We start from the raw sequence: 18,571 nt of genomic DNA, 5'->3' as shown, positions 1-18,571 counted from the left end.
TAACTACCTGATCCCTAGAACAGGGAAGTAATTGGCTGGGGATTTTATCTCTTCCTCTGGCTGATGCCAATAAGCAGGAGTGTTTATTAACAATTTATTTACAGAACACAGATTTGATTTCAACAGAGAAACATCACCAACCACTGCAAAAAGCAGGCAAATAATTGCTTCTGGGCCTTAAAGAATCTAGTCTTGTCAAGGTATCACTTCGTATTGTCTTTACTTGAGTATCCTGGACCAAAAAACTGAACGTTTAAACTATGTACAACACAAATCAGAACATAATAGCAGAGAAGGGTTATTCTAAGAAAACATCCACAAGAAATTCATTATACATAAGGAACAATATTATTTAAATAAAGAAGTTCTCCTACAATCTGTCTCTTCTTTATTCTTTGGGACACTAGGCAATGTCACATTTCCTGTTCACTCTCAGGCCTGATCTAGTGTAGGACATTACTTCAAAATAGCATCCCCAAATTCAAACTTATAAGTGGTACATCTATACTACCAAGCTTGTTATTCTGAAATAAGAGGCCACAGAATTTAAAATCTGTACTCCTGCTTTTCATGAGGAATAATGTTAATTTTGAATTTGTAAGTCTGAAATAACATTAGTATGGATGCTCTGGTGCCACTAATTCAAATTAATTGGCCTCTAGGAGGCCTCCTGCAGTTCCCCAGAGTGCTTCCTGGGACACTGAGTCTAACATGTCAACATTAACGGAGCCTGCCTCAGATCAATTTCAATTCTTCCCTGTAGCAAGGAGACAGAAATTCGAATTTGTTAATTTCAGAGTCTGTAAGTCGAATTTAGTAAATTTGAAATAATTTCCTGGTGTAGACATGGCCTCACAGACTATTACACATATAGATAAGAAATAGCTGCAAAGATTGACAAGACTACAGGCAGTTTAGATTACAGCAGCACTGATATTTTGTTTACAATAAAAGTTATTATTTTTGTTGATGATTAGCTTCAGAAATCAGTTAAATATCACTATGATTTCAGGACAGTATGAAAGACAAGTACCATGGAATCATTCTTTTCCAAAGTGGCTTTTTTCCTCCACTGAAATTGGATTTCTTTCTTTTTTAAAGTTGTTTCATAGTCAAAGCGAACATCATTCTAGGATGTATTAGCAGGAGTGTTATAAGCAAAACTTGAGAAGTAATTTTTCCTCTCTACTCAGCACTGATAAGACCTCAGATGGAATATTCTGTGAAATTCTGGACACCACACTTTGGGGAAGACATGAAGAAACTGGAGAATGTTCACAGGAGAGCAGCACAAATGATTGAAGGTCTGGAAAACCCAAGAGGGAAGATGGTTTGTTTAATCTGGAAAAGAGAAGGCTGAAGTTAGACATGATAACAGTCTCCAAATACATAAAAAGTTGTTATAGAAAGGAAAGTGATAAACTGTTCTCTGTCGCCACTGAGGATAGGACAAGCAGTAATGTGCTTAAATTGCAGCAAGGGAGATTTAGGCTAGATATTAGGAAAAATGTCTTAACTGTCAGGGTAGTTAAACAATAAAACACATTACCTAGGGAGTTTGTGGAATCTCCATCACTGGAGGTTTGTAAGAACAGGTCCAGGAATTCTCAAGCTTCACTGCACTGCAACCTCATTCTGACAACAAAAATTATTCAGACTAGGAAGGAGTCTGAAGCCTGAGCCCTCCCAAGCCCTATCGCCCTGGACGGGGATGGACCAAAGCTGAAGCCCAAAGGTTTCAGTCCCAGGTGAGGAGCTCCAGACTTCAGCTTCAGCTATGGCACCCAGCAAGTCTGACACCAGCCCTAGTGACCCATTAAAATGGAGTTGTGATCCACTTTGAAGTCCCAACCCACAATTGAGAACAGCTGGGTTAGACAAATACCTGTTAGAGATGGTCTAGATCAGGGATAGGCAAACACCAGCCTGTGGTCTGGATTCAGTTCCCAGGGTTAGCCCCTGGCACTGTATTTACCTGCGCTTCCTCATGTATGGGCAATTGAAACTTCCATTGGTCACAGATCACTGTTACCAGCCAGTAGGAACTATGGGAAACAGTGTCCCCGTCCACGCCACTTGCTGCCTCTCCCATTAGTGGGGAACGTTGATCCATGACTTATGAGAGCAGCAATCACTCCTACCTGTGGAGGCGAAGGTAGATATAGTGGTGGCAGGTAACCCTGGGGATTTGCTGCCGTTTTATTTCCTACCCCTATTCTAGATACAGCTTGACTCTGTCTCAGTGCAGTAGATTGGACAAGATGACCCATCAAAGTCCCTTCTGATTCTACTTTTCCATGATTCTATGATGATGTATTTACAGATAGAACCAACTGTTCTAGGAGTAATATTGCCCAGAATAGGGGTTTTACCCTAATGAAGAAAACAAATATACTAAGAATATTTGCTTATCTGTTGAATTTGACTTAGTTCAAAGATTCCTTTTAGGCTGGGGAAAGTGTCACTCCTCTCTAAATAATTGTAGTAAATATAATTTTGTATGGGAATTTTTTGGGCTGAAGTCAATTGGGAAATGTCACATGCTTCTACTGATACTTTCTAAGCACTCCTTAGTTAAATGTTTAAGTTCTTTAAGAATGCAAAGCATTAGGCAAGTTCTCATTATTATGATTAAATTTCAATATCAATATTTGTTTAAAAAATAGATGAGCTGTACATATAAAGGAATTGCCACAGGAAGTGGTCCATTATTTTTCCTACAACAATTACTCTGTCACAGCTTGAGGTGTAGATTTTCTCAATACAATTGGAATGGAACCGTTACTGAACTACTGTGTAAAGCACAATTTACATCTACTGATGTATTAAATGATGATAAAATAAATATTTGAGTAAGTTTTTCGTCGCAGGAAGTAAAGTTCCATGTAAATGTATTGCCATGAATAAATGATCTTTAATAAACTCATAATTAACTTAGCATTATGAATAATGAATTAATAGCGTAAATGATTTTTCTCACATCTCTTGCTAGATCACAAAATATCAGCGTGTTATCAATTTATCTGAATGATAGTCCAAACATCATATCCATTCAATCTGTAATTTTAGATCTGCACCCTGGTGTCTATCATTAATGCAAGTTTAATGTGTAATGTTAGTGATAATGCTTACTGAGATACTCCTCTCTTTGAAATGCAAGGCTCACCATAGGGATTTAATTATGTTATTCTTCCTTGCTGAAAGGTTTTTGTTATGGCAGGATGCTAAACAGAGGAAAATATAGAAAATGTGAAAAGTACTATACATACTATCCCCACCAGGGGTATAACTCATCTTAAGGGCCAGGAAACACCATGGGTGAAATCCTAGGGGCCCATAGAAATGAGCAGGAATTTAGCATGTAGGCCCTATCTGTATTAATGTGCACAGTTGCCTTCAGATTACTCCTACGGGATGTGGGAGAAGGAACGTTTGCAGCTGCTGCTGTTACTGTGTAAAATGTGTCATGGGACTTCAGAACCCAAAGGTTCTTTTGGAAAAGCAGAGGACAGATCAGACAGGCTGCAGGCTATAGGTAGAAGGTCCTGTTCTGGGGGAGAAAAGCAATGGTGTGAAAGCTAGCACTGTTCCCAGGGCTCTGATTGGACAAAGATAAGCAAATAGGAGGAACTGGCCTCTTTCACCCTTCGCTTTCCCATCCTTCCCTCCTATATTTGACAGGAGAGGGAAGTGGCAGGGAATCCTGTGGCAATCCTGTTCTCCTGTGGCAAGCTATCTTGTTAAGAAAAAAGGATGGCCAAGGCATCAATAGCATAGAAAAAGTGGCTTCTGTGGCTGTGGCCGCAGAAACACAACAGGCTAAAAGCCAGTTCTGGTTGAGGGAACAGGTCTAGAAAGCAGTGTGAACAAGTAGCCTAGGTAAACCTTCACTGAGCTGCATATAAGAATCAGCCAGAGCCCAAAAAGGAAGGAGGCCCCTCATCAGGGACAGAAAGACTGAATGGAGCAGTGCAGACTATGTATGGTTCTGTTCTGTCCCACATGGTTGGGTAGCCTGAAGCTGTGTGTCGATGCAGGTGGGGGAAAAATCGAGAGAGAGAGAGAGAGAGAGAGATCAACTCTGGCTGTACCATGATTATGATAATGTCAAGGACCAGAGAAGCTAGGTCTAATTTCGCTACACTTTCTTGGAACTGATAGGGTGTGCATAGCCCTTGGTTTAGCAGCTCTGCTTCTTGACTGGCCCCCACTACAGATCAGATGCTGCCCAATGTGTACTTTGCCTGCAGCTGTGCTTGTCCTTGTTCCAGCTCCTTCTCCTGCTTATTCCAGCCTGTGTTCTGGTTCCTGTCTTCTGCTCCTGTGCGGTTTTGCTGTAACCCCTGCTCCTCTCTGGCTCCAAACTTCTAACTCTGACTGTCTTACAATTGGCATTCAGCTTCTGCCTTTCTGGTACTGACTCTCAGCTTGTTTCTTGGACTCTGCCTGCTTGGAGCCAGCCTTAATTGATAGGCTGAACTCTTGCTTACACCATTAGGCTTGACTGTCCATGGTCCTATCAACTGTATGTCAAATATAGCAGAGTTAGATTTGCCATTCTGAGTTTACACCACAGAGACACAGAGGTTGGGAATGTTTGGACACTGGTTTGGCCGGCAGCTGATCCAGGTGTTACTGACATATCTGAGTGTTTGTGCTAATAATGATGCCGGAGTAATTTCTGGGTGAATTCCTATCTTTCCAAAGGCAGCAGGAGGGTTCCCCATGTGACATCTGGGGGTGAGAGTTTGGAATGTACCCTAGCAAGAGGGAATAGGCTCTGGTTGTGTTTTGTGTGATGCCTGAATCCAAATGCCATAAAAACAGCTCCCGTTCTAATGCAAAGAACAGCAAAAGGAAAGGGGAGCATGCCACACCACTCTGCTGCTATCCCTGGAGTTTCCCTCCAAAACCCCATTGCTGTTTGATATGAGTCTACTCTGACACAAGTGGAGGAGATGACTGGTCCAGTACGTCAGTATATTATGTATTTACTTTGATGGCGCCTGTAAACAAATATAACAATGTAAAATAATGTAAATAACAGAACAGGGAATTTTCATTTTACAAAATTGCCAGAAGAATCTTTCATTTGTTCAGACTCTTCAATTTGTATAGAATGAAGCTTTGGTATCCGGTAATTGGTTCCTTGTAGCACTTAGCTAAAATACCCAATTGTGCTGTTTCCATGAAATCCAGAAGATTCATCACATAGGGCTAGACAAAAAGACCTCAAAACTGGGAGAAATTCACTTTGATATCTGTGAGACTGGCAGACCAGGTGAGACTGATAGACCAGATGAAACTGGACAACCCTTCAGTCATGATAGAAGCATTGCCAAGTGTGAGATACTCTTTTTATCTCAAGAGGTGTCATTTCCTGCCCGACACAAAAGGCTTTTAGACACTAGACAAACCACTGTGGAAAAATAGTGCAGAAAAGATTCTGTAGATTGCTCCCCTCACACCCATGAAGAGGGGACATACCCAGATCCTTGTCTCATCACAGTTTGAACTCTGGGGGAAAGGAATAAAAATCCCTGACATGAAAAATCTGTATCCCTCTGCTGCTTGGAATTTGGAGACATCAGTGTTCCTCACCATAAGCCAGGCAACCCCAATTAGGGTTAGCTCTAAAGGACAAACAAAGCCTGCACACTACCAGCGGCTTCTATTACTTTTTGAAACATATGACTGTAACTCATTTGTGTGCATGTTTACCTGCTTAAATCTTATTACCCTGTCCTTGTTAATACATCTTTAGTTAATTACAAGATTGGCTACAAGTGTTGTCTATGGTGTGAGATCGAAGCTACAAATTGACCAGGAGTATGTACTTGGTCATTTGGGACTGGGAGTAATCTGAATATTATTAGCTTCTGAGGATCTGGCTTGTGACAAGACAGCTACTTGGAGATCTTTCCAAGTGTGATTTGGAAGGTTGAATAGGTTTCTGTATGTTTCCTTTGTGTATATCTGATTTGTGTCCATTGATTCTTTCCCACAGAGACTGTCCAGTTTGTCCAATATATACAGCAGTGGGGCACTGCTGGCATTTGATGGCATAGATCAGATTACTGGATGTGCACAAACCTGTTCTACAAGCCAGATCCCCAGGGAAGCATTGGAATTACAGTTCATCCGCAAATTCAATTCACATGCTAATGGACTCAATCATGATGAAAGTTGGTTGGGACACTACCAATTTACCAATCACTGAAGGTGCAAACAGCTCTCTGTGTTGTATCCTTCCTGACATGGGAGTCCATCTATTGACTTTGATTTTTATCTGCTTCAGTTTAACTATCCAATCTCCAGATACTTACTGATACTCTGTCTCCCACCTCTCTCCCTTTTTCTTCCCTCCCCCTCCCCTTCCCCTCTCCTATTTATTTCGGATGTACACATCCCAAACTCATAACTCTGGTCATCTGAAGAAGTGGGTTGTGCCCATGAAAGCTCATGATACCATCTACATGCTTTGATAGTCTATAAAGTGCTACCAGAACATATTTTTTTCTGAATATTTTTGTGATTTTTGGTATTAGGAACCATCTATCACAAAGGCAGGTTTGCCTGGGTATCCCTAAGGGGACTGTCTGTAACTCCATGCTTAGATTGCTACAGTGCCTGGAGAATTCAAACTTGGTAAGTAAAATCTAATTCTAGAACACACACCTAGTCATAGGTTTGTTCTCTTCTTTGTAACAGACTGCTCTGAGGTTGGCACCCATTCCAACAGCTTGACAGCACCATTGGTAACTCATGGCCAGGGTGCCCCTAGTGGTGATGTCATAAGGACTCAGCCCTTAGCTGTCCATCAGCCATCTGGTCTGGTTCTAGCGGGAAGAAAATTAGTGATTTCAGGAGCTGGAGCAAAAGATAGAGGCCTGTGATGACTGTTCCTTATATTGACTCTGTCATATACTCATGGCAATAATTACAGTGATGAGTTTTTGCACAAAACATTCAATAAGCAATTTCTAATAATGAACAAACTTATAGTCATCAGTCCCAGGTAATTCAGAAACAGAATAGGGGCTACATTCATTAAATAAACTGTTCTCTGGCAGTCAGTGCCTGCTTCTAGTTTTTATCAAAGCTGGTCAGTTCACTAAGGGAACTTCTACATTGCAAGCTTCTTTTGGAAAAAGCTATTCTGGAAGATATTGTCCAGAAAAGCTTATTTCGAAATAGAGTGTCCACAGTACAGGGATGCCTCAAAATTAGTCTGAGACAGGCTCCCCTAATGTGGATGTGCTATTATGATTTAGAGCCCCAGGAGGCACAGGGGAGGAATAACGTAGACTGGCTCTGGTGAGGAGCTATTTCTACATAGCAGCAGTGGCGCGTCCACACACACCTTCTTACAAAAGAGCTTTTTCGGAAGAGATGTTATTCCTTGTGGAATGAGGTTTACCATTGTCAGAAAAAGCCTTCTGTTATTTCAATTTTCTTTTAAAATAACATACTTGTGCAGATGCTAGTATTGTTTTTCTGAAATAATGGCTGTTATTCCGGAAGAAAATGGTGCAGTGTAGACACACCCTAAGGGATCATATTAAAATTACTTTCAAAGAGATACAGTGATACAATTATACAGTGATACAATTTTCTAAAAAAAGGAAAATTCGGGATAAATAAAGCAGTTGCATGAAAAAAAAAGTTCTGGAGATCAATAAGAATAAGGAAGAGAGGATGTTCAAAATTACCCTCCTACTTTTACAACATTGAATAAATACACATTTTTCAGAGATATATATGTTATATTTCAGCTGGGTTTTTTTTCGTTCTGAAAAACATGGGTCATCCAGAGCCTGTGAAGTAATTGTAGTGTCTATGTGGAATGGCGGATCACACCAGGCTGTTTAAATCATAGTGCCACTAGGAAAACTAATGTGATTATCACTGGTTCTCACTACCCCATTAAAAATGTTTAGCTTGTAGAAATGTAGGCCAGAGGTTGTGACAATGGTTCCTCTGTCACACTCCTCCTCAGTGCTTGCAGACTACTTATGGCTGTTTTCTGTGCAGCTCATGGATACCGTGAATGACAGGGAACACACAATGAATGTGATGGGGGCGTTTGTGTAGGGCATGGACCTTAGTTCTTTAGTGGCTGGAAGGGGAGTCAGGCACAAATTTGCTCTGCTTCCAGGCTAATAAGAGACTTCAATATCTCTGTCTGGTCCTCCAGGAACTTTATTATTCACTCCTGACCTTGTGTCCTTTCCTGGGTATCCAGTTATTAACTGTCTCCTTCCATGTTCTTGTTTTCCTATGTACTTCATCTTCTGTTGACTGCAGCACATCACTAAACAGGAAAAGAAATTTAAAAAATCCCAGGGCCTTTAAATAGGGTAGGGGCACATACCTGCATACCTTTAGGGCTGCAGAGTTCAAAGTGCTGACCAGAGGAGCCATGATGGGCATTATGGAACACCTCCTGGAGGCCAGTTAGAGTGATATAACCAAGCGAGGTGTCTGAACTGATACTGTGTCGCACTAACTATGTCACAAAATGCTCCATGCTGCTCGAGTTAATTTTATTATGTTGCCATAGCAGAGGAGATACATAGGCAGGAGGAGCAATTCAGTGTGTACACCTCCTCCGTTGACAAAACCATAGCATAGACAAAGCCTAACTTTGCCTCTCTTTTATTCTCTTGCTCTTGTTTCTGCTCTCTCAGGGTATGTCTACACAGTAACGCGTACCTCAAAATAATCTATGCAATTTGAGCTACGCAAATTACATAGCTTATTTTGAAATAGATTATTTTGAAATTTGGTGCTGCCTACACAGCACTTATTTTGAAATAAATCACTATTCTACTGACTTCCTTAATTCTTGTACGAGGAAGTCAAAACGAGAAACCCATTATTTCGAATATTTTGGAATTCCAAAATAACTGCTGTGTAGACATATCCTCATTATCCTCCATTTTATCACTCTCTTTCTCTCTGTGTCTGTCCCCCTTTTTACCATGAGTTCTTCTACTCACTCTCTTATTCTCGTGTTCTCATTTTCTTCAGGCCTTTCTCTTCCTATTTCATAGTTGTTTTCTCCTTTACAGAGCTCCTCCCTCACGTGCTAACCTGCTTCTCTTAGCACTAAAAGCCAGAGAGGAGGAGAGCAAACATACAGAAAATCCCTTTCTGTAGCTCCCAAGTCTTTTATTGTTGACTGTGGTCAGGGCAGTGCAACAAAAGCATGTGAAAGGAACTTAACAAGCCTTCAGAGCCATAGTTTGCTCACCCTCCATACCAACATGACTGTTTCATTGTCTTACAACTAGGAAATTGAGAACATAATAGGGGATGATGATTTTATGTTTTATTCTTAATTGGAGCCCTGTGGGACAGCCTGTTGTATGAGTAATTGGGCCTGATTTTGCGGGATCTGAGGACAGTCAATTGGCCTTGGGAACAAAGCCACAGTATTGGATGCTGTGGTCAAATTACAGCTATTAAATCCTCACTTTTGACACAGAAATAGTTTTAATCGTGAACAACAATCAGGCTAATTAGTCAAGGAGTTAACAAAGAGACTACATGTGAGGGGGTACTAATTTGCTCACACTGATAAACTGAGTTAAAGCTTCCCCTATTTGACTCAGAGTTTGAAGTATTCACAGTGTCTGCCCGAGCTGAAATTTGGTTTAAGTTCAGGAATGCAGAGTACACTTTCAGCCAGCATTCTCACACTGCTCTCCTCTGAGAGCTCCCTCTCAGACTGACTCTCAGGTAATAAAACAGCAAAGCCTTGTTTATTTGCACAACATTTCAGCATTTTACTGTATTCCTTGCCTAGATCTTCCCTCTTCAGGCTATTCCTTGGCTTGGGGAGTTTGGAATCCATCTCTAATGACTCCCAGGAAGGGTAATTGAAAATTTGCCCTTATAAAGAACCAAGTTGCTGTTATTTATTCTGCAAGACAAAGCCGAGGCATTCGTCCCAGATATTTGTGACAGCAAGAATGATAGAGAAAGGATGATATTTTATTGGGCAGCCTTTTCCTTGTTCTTTGGCATCACCCCAACAGTATCACTACAATCAACAGAGTGAAGCTGCATGAGCCAGTGTCCTAAGGAGAAAAAGCCGACAGGGTTTATAATAGGAATTCTCTGAAATTCAGTTATTTCATTGATGCCATGTGCATCTCTTACAACCCACAGGGGTTGGTGGTTACTTATTTTGTGCTTTCTGAAATACCCAACATCACAAAACTGGAATAGTGAGTGTTATGGAAGGGGAATAAGGAAATTAACTCAATAAATGCACTTGTCTAGAGAGCTTGGACACGTCTGCCGATTATCCAGTACTGCATTAGTCCTTGGTTCTGCTAAGGCAATAGTAGATATAAGTTAATCACAATAGTGAGTCTGAGGAATACAAACAAATACACAAAGATCAGGAGTCTGATGGGAAATTCCAGCCAGAGAAATGTCAATTACTTGGTCTGTACAAGAAAGAATACTTTCTTGCATGGCTCTCACCTGCTGAAGGGAAATGATAGAGAATAGAAGAGTTGATATTACAAAACATTTATTTTAATCTGGCAATTTGGCTTAAATTGGGCATATGTTGAGTTGTCAAGTGTTGTTATAGCTGCCTGAAGCCTTATTTTCCCTTGTTCTAAATGTCTTGCCTGCTATGGTTAGAATGAAAGGATCTCCTGGTGCTCTTAGATTTCATACGCAGATTATAGTCATACAGACTTCCCCATAATTTGATATATGGGTTATTTTCTATGAGACAGTAAGAAATAACCCTTGGTTTCTATTAGAGCCTTTGTTTGGATATATCCACCAGAACTGTGGCGTGGAGGCCAGATTTCTTTGGGTCTAATTCAGTAGAACACAAAATATGACCAGTTCTCCCATGTTATTTATCAGAGTTTGCATGGCTCAAACAAGGAGAAAGGCACGTATGTACAGTGAATATGCTGCAGGGCTGCTTTGACCCCTCTTCTGTACCATGTATTGAAATCAGCTGGAATAAAGTTAAAATGTCACTAATTCGTGGACCATGAATGTAGTACAGATGACACCCAACTATGCTTCTTTTATACTTGTATGAGAACTGTTAGAAGGTTGTTCTGATCCCCAAGGTTTTGAAATTCATTTTCCCTCACTTCCTCTTGATTCCTAATTACCTGAATCTGATGATGCTCAGGGTATGCTATGAAGTCACTACATTCTTATTTTTCTCTCAGATATGTGACAATAGGGGTGGGAGAGAAGAAAGACTCTAGAAGGAGATGTGGATAACAGTGGCAGGAAACTGGAACTGGAACTTAATGCTGCCTTGATTAGTGGTGGATTATATTGAAATATAATATAATATACTGCTGTACTTTAAAGGTGTTATAGAAAATGTATTTTGAGTTATGTTAAAGCTGCCTAGCATGTATGGAGAGCTGTGTTGTTTTAACATTTGTATAAATCTAAGAACAATAAAATGGGCTATGTGGTTTTCAAACACCGCCCATAGTTATAATAAGCAAGAATTTGTGGAAGAGGATAGCCCTTATAGTTCAGAGCATTAGGTTTCTGGAAGAAAATATCTTTGACAGCAGATTATTTTATGGTTGCCTATTGCAGGGTCACTTCCTGTGAAGCATCCGGGACTGGCCATTATCAGACAAGATTTAGGACCTCCAGTCTGATTCAAAAAGGGATTCCTATATTCCCTTCCCCACAGCTGTTTCCTTCTTCCTCTTTAACCTGTTCATCTCCTGCATGAGTTGTCACTCTTACCTCTTGTCTGCTGCATTTTATAGATCCTCTTTCTATCCACCTCACCCCATTTCTCTTATTCATCTTGTCTCTTTCTCAACATGAATTCAATCAGTGTTCTCTTACTAATTCCCCTGCCCTCAGTATTCTGTTCCCTGCTTAAGCCTTGGTTTGTCAATATAGATATTCTTTTGCTCATATATCTTGAATTAGTTCTCTGAATGGAGTAAGCTATACAGGGAAAACTTTATAACTTTGCCTGCACTAAAGGTTTTTGCCAGCAAAGCTATGTCACTCAGATATCACACTCATCATACTGTGGACTGACATAGCCATGACAGCAGAATGCTATGGTGTAGTTTAGAGCCCTATGTGGGACTATCCTGTTCTGCTACCAGTTCTCACCCTTGGTTTTTTTTTTTTTTCATTTTTATCCTTCTACCTCCTGCAAAAAATGTACATCCCACAAATCCCAAAATCTCACAAAGCCCCAAAACATGTGGGTTTCAGAACTATGGTATGGGCAATGATCAGTCTTTTGCATTTGGTGTAGGATGAACAACGTTCATGAGCAACTTTGGTTCAGCACAAATAAACATAATTCCAAGAGTGGCAGTAGCAAAAAAGAGCATCAAGTTTTGACATATTTAAATGCACAAAAATAGCTATTATATTTTAGAATTCAGTCGCACATATCAGCACCAACCAGCCGCTCTTCTCCCTTTTTTCCCGTGAATTCTTACTCTGCATTTCTTGCTTCTCCTTTCACTTTAGATGCAGTGAAATGGTTTGTACAGTGCTGCTACCAATAAGGTTACTTAATATTTCATGCCACCTGGCAGCTAAACTATTTTAAAAAATACCCACAAAAGCAGAGGCAACATGTAGGAGAAATTGATGGCAGCTCTTGAATTTAGGTTTCCATTATTTTGAATCCATTTGGTATTCTTTGTAATGCCGCCACTCATAATGACTGTATTTGGAATTAATGTAGGTTTCATGTGTAATTTAATGGGTATTCACGGTAACTTAGCAACGGCTAAGCATTTTTTTCTTCTGAAAACTAGTGCATGGTTGTTGATTATTTCAGTTAGTGGACCTTGGAGGTTCACTTTTGCACTGAATTTCTGGTTTTTCTAATTATACATTAAGCTGCTCTTTACAACAGGGACTTGTGGATAGCCCAAAATTGAAATAAAAAATTAAATCTATCCTACACCCACTATAGTAAAAGCTTTTAGGGCCATCTAGATTATAGTAGAAAAGTGATCCTTGACCTATAAAAACTAAGTTCACAGTCTGTTAGAACCACTACTATGGTAATACCCTAAAAATATACTGTGTTAACGTGCATTTTCAAGGGGCCTATGTGAGGAGAAAGATGTTGAATATCAAATAGTGCAGAAGCTTTTACTCTATAAATTTATTTCTCTTGGTGCTCATGCAGTGTGTTTCAGCAAGTATGCAGTCAGCAGGAGTTTTAATGTATTTTAAGTATTAGGCCGAATAAATATGAAAAGATTCTCTTCCCTGATATATTACAAACACGCAGTACAAAATCGTTCCTTAAACCCAGCAGCATACATGGTGTAGGTATTTTAAATAATTCTGTTTATTCAGAAATGTAAAGTCTATGGAAAGGCAGGATGTGGTCTCCCATGAATATCAAGATTGTATACAAGGTATGGTGAGGAAGACTCCTGCTTTTATTGTTATGAAAATTGTTTTTTGAATGAAAGCTAAAATGAGCATCAAATGGTTTTATGTATTAAATAAACTGGATACAAGCAGGTATGCATTTTTCTCCATTGCCTTATTTGCATGCATTTTTGTTTTTAATATCTTGGTGGGAATTCTTGAGAAATATCCAGGCTCAAGTCACACATGAACATCCACTATTTTATCCATAAGGTATATACTATAACTGTCCCAGGCAGAGACTCTTTCAATAGGCTGTTTATATGCTTTCATACATATGACTTCTTCTTAAAACCCCAACAGGATTCCAACAGTTGTAAGGGCATTGAGGGAAAACTCAGCATTCACATCTGCAACTGACATATGCAACCGGGCCATATTGTAACATGTTGGGGTCATTAAGATTCTGGAGAGAGAGAAGTGGTTGCAGTGGTAGCACCGGGAGGCATCATACCAATGTTAGCCATAATATCGCTGAGCATGCTAGGGGAGTGTGGTGAAGCAGTTTCCTTGTGGAACTCCTTTTCACATGGACAACATCTCTCCTAGGTCCATAATACTCCAACTGTACTGATTTGCTATATTAGAATATGAGATATTGCCCTTTAGTGGCTGACTTGCAAAAGATGATAAGAAACCTGCTTTCTGCAGCATAATAATGGAGCTATCCTATAGCTAGAGCGGGTATGAACTGAAGGGAAAATGTTCTAGTTCCAGCCTCCACTGTGTATTTGTGCTTTTAGTACATGAATTCCTTACATTCAAGTTTCTCAATGAGGCAGGATAATACTCCTCTCCAATTTCTTACACTGAAGATGTTCTTGTTAGGCTGGGCCGCATTTCAGAGATTTACATGGAATGGCATAAATATCTTTGCAGAGCTGTTGTCATACTCACTGTGCCAAGCCTCTCAGTTCTCAAAGACCAGAGGAGCCTGGGGACAAGGAGAAGGCCTCAAAGTATGTGTAGTTTATATAGGCATTGGAAAACATCCACACAGTTCACGGTGGAGAATGAGTAGAACTTTTGAGCCTTTTATGGTTCATGCTTATCACCGAGGTAGAGAAAGAAAATATACAGCTTAATTTAGAAGAGTTAGAGAAAAATGATTCCCCTTTGCTCTCTGGAACTGAGTGAAATACATTACTTATCTGGGGAGGCGAGTTGATCAAATTTGGTAAAAGATGCCTCTCAACTCCCCACCTTCTACTGAACTTGCCCTTGAAGTTATTCAGAAAACACATTCCATGTTTTCAGCCTTGAGCAAAACAAAGACAAACAATCCCTTGAGAGTTCTGTAGTGCAGTAGCTCATGGAATGAGAAGGTGAAGGTGATGAACAGAAATTTCATTCCATTTCTCTAAAAAATGTAATAAGAAAAAATATCTGTAAGTGGAAGTGGAAAATGTTGGGGGAGGAATATTTCAGGGAAAAAAGGCCTTTTATGGTCAAATCACATCTAGTCAACATCTGCTGGGATTAGAGATGCTTTGTGAAAAAAAACCCGACCGCAGCATATTTTCCATTGAAATTCACAGCTTCATCAAAACCGAAACATTCTGCAGAAACCAAATCCATTTAAATGAAATTCAGCTGGAAACCAGGTACATTTCTATTGCATCCTCCTGTGCATGCCATGTATGTTTCTAAACTGGGTGTGCAGTGATGTATGAGCATCAAATACAACTCAATAATCTGTAGTAAGGAATACCCTCCCAAATTTTATCAACTTGAATGCTCCCACAGTTCCAGAAAGGGAATATTATTGTATAAAAAGTAGGAGATTTTAATCTGTTTTTAAGTGCGGAAAGCTTACTTCTGTTAGAACGTGTTGTTATCTGTTTCCTTTCCTAACTTTTCTCTATTGCCTGTAGTTTTTCCACTTGAAGGTACTGGCTATACCTTTGCCTAATTCTGCAGTATTGGTTTTTATATATAGAATTCTGGTCTATGGCATTTTAAAGTATGGTATTTGCATTAATAATTAGGGAAATAGTATGTATTCTGATAAATAGGGCTTTACTTGAAAGTACCTCAATTTGTGGTATGTCTAACAAATACTCAGAGAATTGAAAATTGTCAGGGTTTAACATTTATTCTTCAGTGATTCATTTGGGTGTGTTTGGGAGGAAAAGAGATTCTTCCTTTTTAAATAATTTGCATAGTCATTTAGAAGTAATTTTGTGAATGTAAGTGTCTTCCACTTTTCCCATCCTTTCTTCTTTAAGTGATTTGTGTTCTTTACTTGCAAATGAAGAATCTGAAATTTAATGAACAGCAGCCCATCTTTTGCTCTCATTAAACAGTTCAAAATATTCCCTCAGAAATGATTCTGCTGCCATTAGTAGAATTTTGGAATCCTCAAGAGTGAAAAGATTGCAGTTGGGTTTGAAAATTGCTGCTCTCTGACTTCATGTAGTGACACCGTAGAGTTAAAGACAAAAGCTTATGAGAAATAATAAAATAAATGAACTGAATCCAAAGAAAAAAATCGACCGAGAAAAATACCGTGATCAGGATAAAGCCTGTGAACTCGCAAGATGCTAGATGTGAAGAATAGCTGCTGGTGCAGAGGTTATATTTTACACTTCAGCAGTTTTCTCCTATATATTATCACAGAAATACCCTGTTAAGAACAGAGGGCTGTGTAAGTCGCTTTGGTTTTCTGATCCTGCTCAAGTTGCCCGGCTCCTACTCTTCTGGAACTGTTATCCTTCACATTGCTATGGGCATCTCCATGTTCTCTAGTAAATAGCTTTATTTTCTGCTTTCTCCTTCTGGCCATTTCACTTTTCCCACTTTTGACTGACTGACATAAATCTGAAGACTGCATTTTCTTTGTGGATTTTTGTTGCTGCTGATGGGACAATGTGTGAAAATAAATTTTTAAACTCCTTGGAAGTCTAAAGGCTGGGTGCCACAGAAGCTCTTGAATATCAATGGAGCAACACCTGGCTAACGTAAAATAGCCTGGAATATGATTTTATATAGTGCCATTACTACTCTAGGTTTTCTGAAGTGATTTATAAATTTTAGAATAAAACATTGGTAACTAATATGGTGATTATACAAGTAAAATGAAGCAGAAAGAAATAGTCCATGTGCCATCTTGGGCATGGCAGCATATACTGGTATTATAACTCCTTTTAATTTTTTTTTAAACTGACACATAAGTTTGGACAGCTACTAGAATGGCTACAAATATATAATCCTAGCTATGAGGTGATACTTTGCTGCTTTTCAACATCAACACTAAATATAAGTTGAAATACTGGTGCAGATACTGGTAAGGCCTTGGTTCCAGAATTTGCAGGCCCAGAGTTAAAAGGGCTGATATTTTCTCTGTTCAAAGTGCTCAGCATAAATTTGGTGACATGTGAAAAGACTGTGACTGAATGTTACTAGAACAAACACAATAGAGAGAAGTTCTGAAATAGAACTCCATCATCTATGTCAGAGACCATTAGGAGGAAGAAGTATGACAAAGGAAAAATGGTTTCTTAAAAGGAAAAAAAGCAAAAAATGAAGTCTAAGGAAAGAGTTCAGGGGGGCTTGAAAATGTCAGCAGAGAGATTATTGTCTTGAGAAGATCATCCTTGACACCCAAATTAGCAACAGTAAGTTCTTGAGAGAGACACTTCCACAATATAGACCCTACAGTAGATTCCAAAATGCAGATTTCTAACAGGGGTGCTGGAACAATTTTTATAGTGGGAGTGCTGAGAGCTCTTGAATACAACTGCAAACTCTGTATATAATGGAAACTACTTCAAGTGAGTGTTGGGGGGTATTCCAGAAACCTTGCCCTCTCTCTCCCACTCCTCTAGTTCCAGCACCTATACTTATTCGAGGACTATAACAGAGACACGATAGGGGAGGTAACATCATTTATCAGACTGACTTCTCCTGGAGAAAGAACAAAGTTTATATAGAGCTCTTCTTTGGATAGGGGAACAGTTCAGAGTGCCACTGCTAAATACAAAGTGGAACAGACTGTTTAGCATAAGTAATTAACAAATATTGTAAAAGATCATTCAAGGTCAAGTGGCCAAATGCCACCTCTGCAGTGTTAGGCCAAAAATAAAGAAAGTTAGTGGGTCAGAGACTGTTGTGATAATACATTTATTGTCTTTATAAATCTATAATTTTTAGTGTCTAACAAATTTAAGCTCCTAGTCTTTACTTTTAAGGTGTTGTGCAAGTTGCCTATGAGTATGGGGACGGAGAAGTAAGCTATGGAATGCATGTTTTGTGGAAAGTTGTTTCCCACAAATTATAGCATGGGTTTTTTAAAGTAATTTTTCCATGTGAGTTCAGTCAATAGCATTGTGATTGACTTTTTTACCAATACAGTTGTTATTGGGGGCATTTAGTGCTCTGGTTAAAGTACACCATATGGTGCAACAGACATAGGTAGGACCCATGGATCTTGAAAAGTGTCTTGTGAAGACTTATTTCTTATCATAGCTATGCAGACGTGTGCAGGTTTTACAATGGAAAATATTAAATTTTGCTTTCTGAAATTGAAACTCCACATCATGAAGAAAAATTGTTTGCTGTTGTTAGTATTTCCATCATATATAAGTAGATTATATAAATGAGAAAGAATAAAAATGCATGGGGCAGATCCTCAGATTATGACTATCAAGGCTCTATTGATGTCTATTGACGACCTTCCCAGAAAAGGAATCAATGCCCACAAAACAGATATTAGACAGGATCACAAAGAAAAAACAGTTTCTTCCATTTCAACCAGAAAGGGCATTGTCTCAATGACCTGATTACCTGCTTCCCGCTTCAAAGACCTTTTAACACCAGACTTGAAAGAGAATCCTCTGAACTGTCATTCATGCTTAAATTTGACACTTTACACCTAGGTCTTAACAAGGACGTTAATTACCTTACCCATTACAAAGATAGCTTCCCCAATTACCACCTCTAATATCATTAGCTCACAGACATTTATCTCCCCCCCCCCCCCCATCTCCCTTCTGTTCTGAAATTTGATTTGTCCTTTTCATATGTGTTCCTTTTTTCGTTTGTATCCTTTGGTATATATGGTCGTGCCAATTTTCTTCCACAATTTGATCTGAGGAAGTGGGTCTGGCCCACGAAAGCTCATCACCTAATAAAC

General features: G+C 39.3%; 1 long non-coding RNA gene across 1 annotated transcript in view; it reads right to left on the bottom strand.

Annotated features, from left to right (window-relative positions):
• Nucleotides 1-986: 986 nt before the first annotated feature.
• LOC142826729 (uncharacterized) overlaps nt 987-18,571 on the bottom strand; it is a 63,416-nt gene continuing 45,831 nt past the window's right edge. Inside the window, exon 3 of the long non-coding RNA XR_012900943.1 lies at nt 987-1,341. This is a non-coding gene — a long non-coding RNA (uncharacterized LOC142826729). The remainder of the gene's footprint in view (nt 1,342-18,571) is intronic.

This window comes from Pelodiscus sinensis, chromosome 2 (genome assembly GCF_049634645.1).
Source record: "Pelodiscus sinensis isolate JC-2024 chromosome 2, ASM4963464v1, whole genome shotgun sequence".
NCBI lineage: Eukaryota > Metazoa > Chordata > Testudines > Trionychidae > Pelodiscus > Pelodiscus sinensis.
This window is presented reverse-complemented; position numbering and strand designations above follow the sequence as displayed.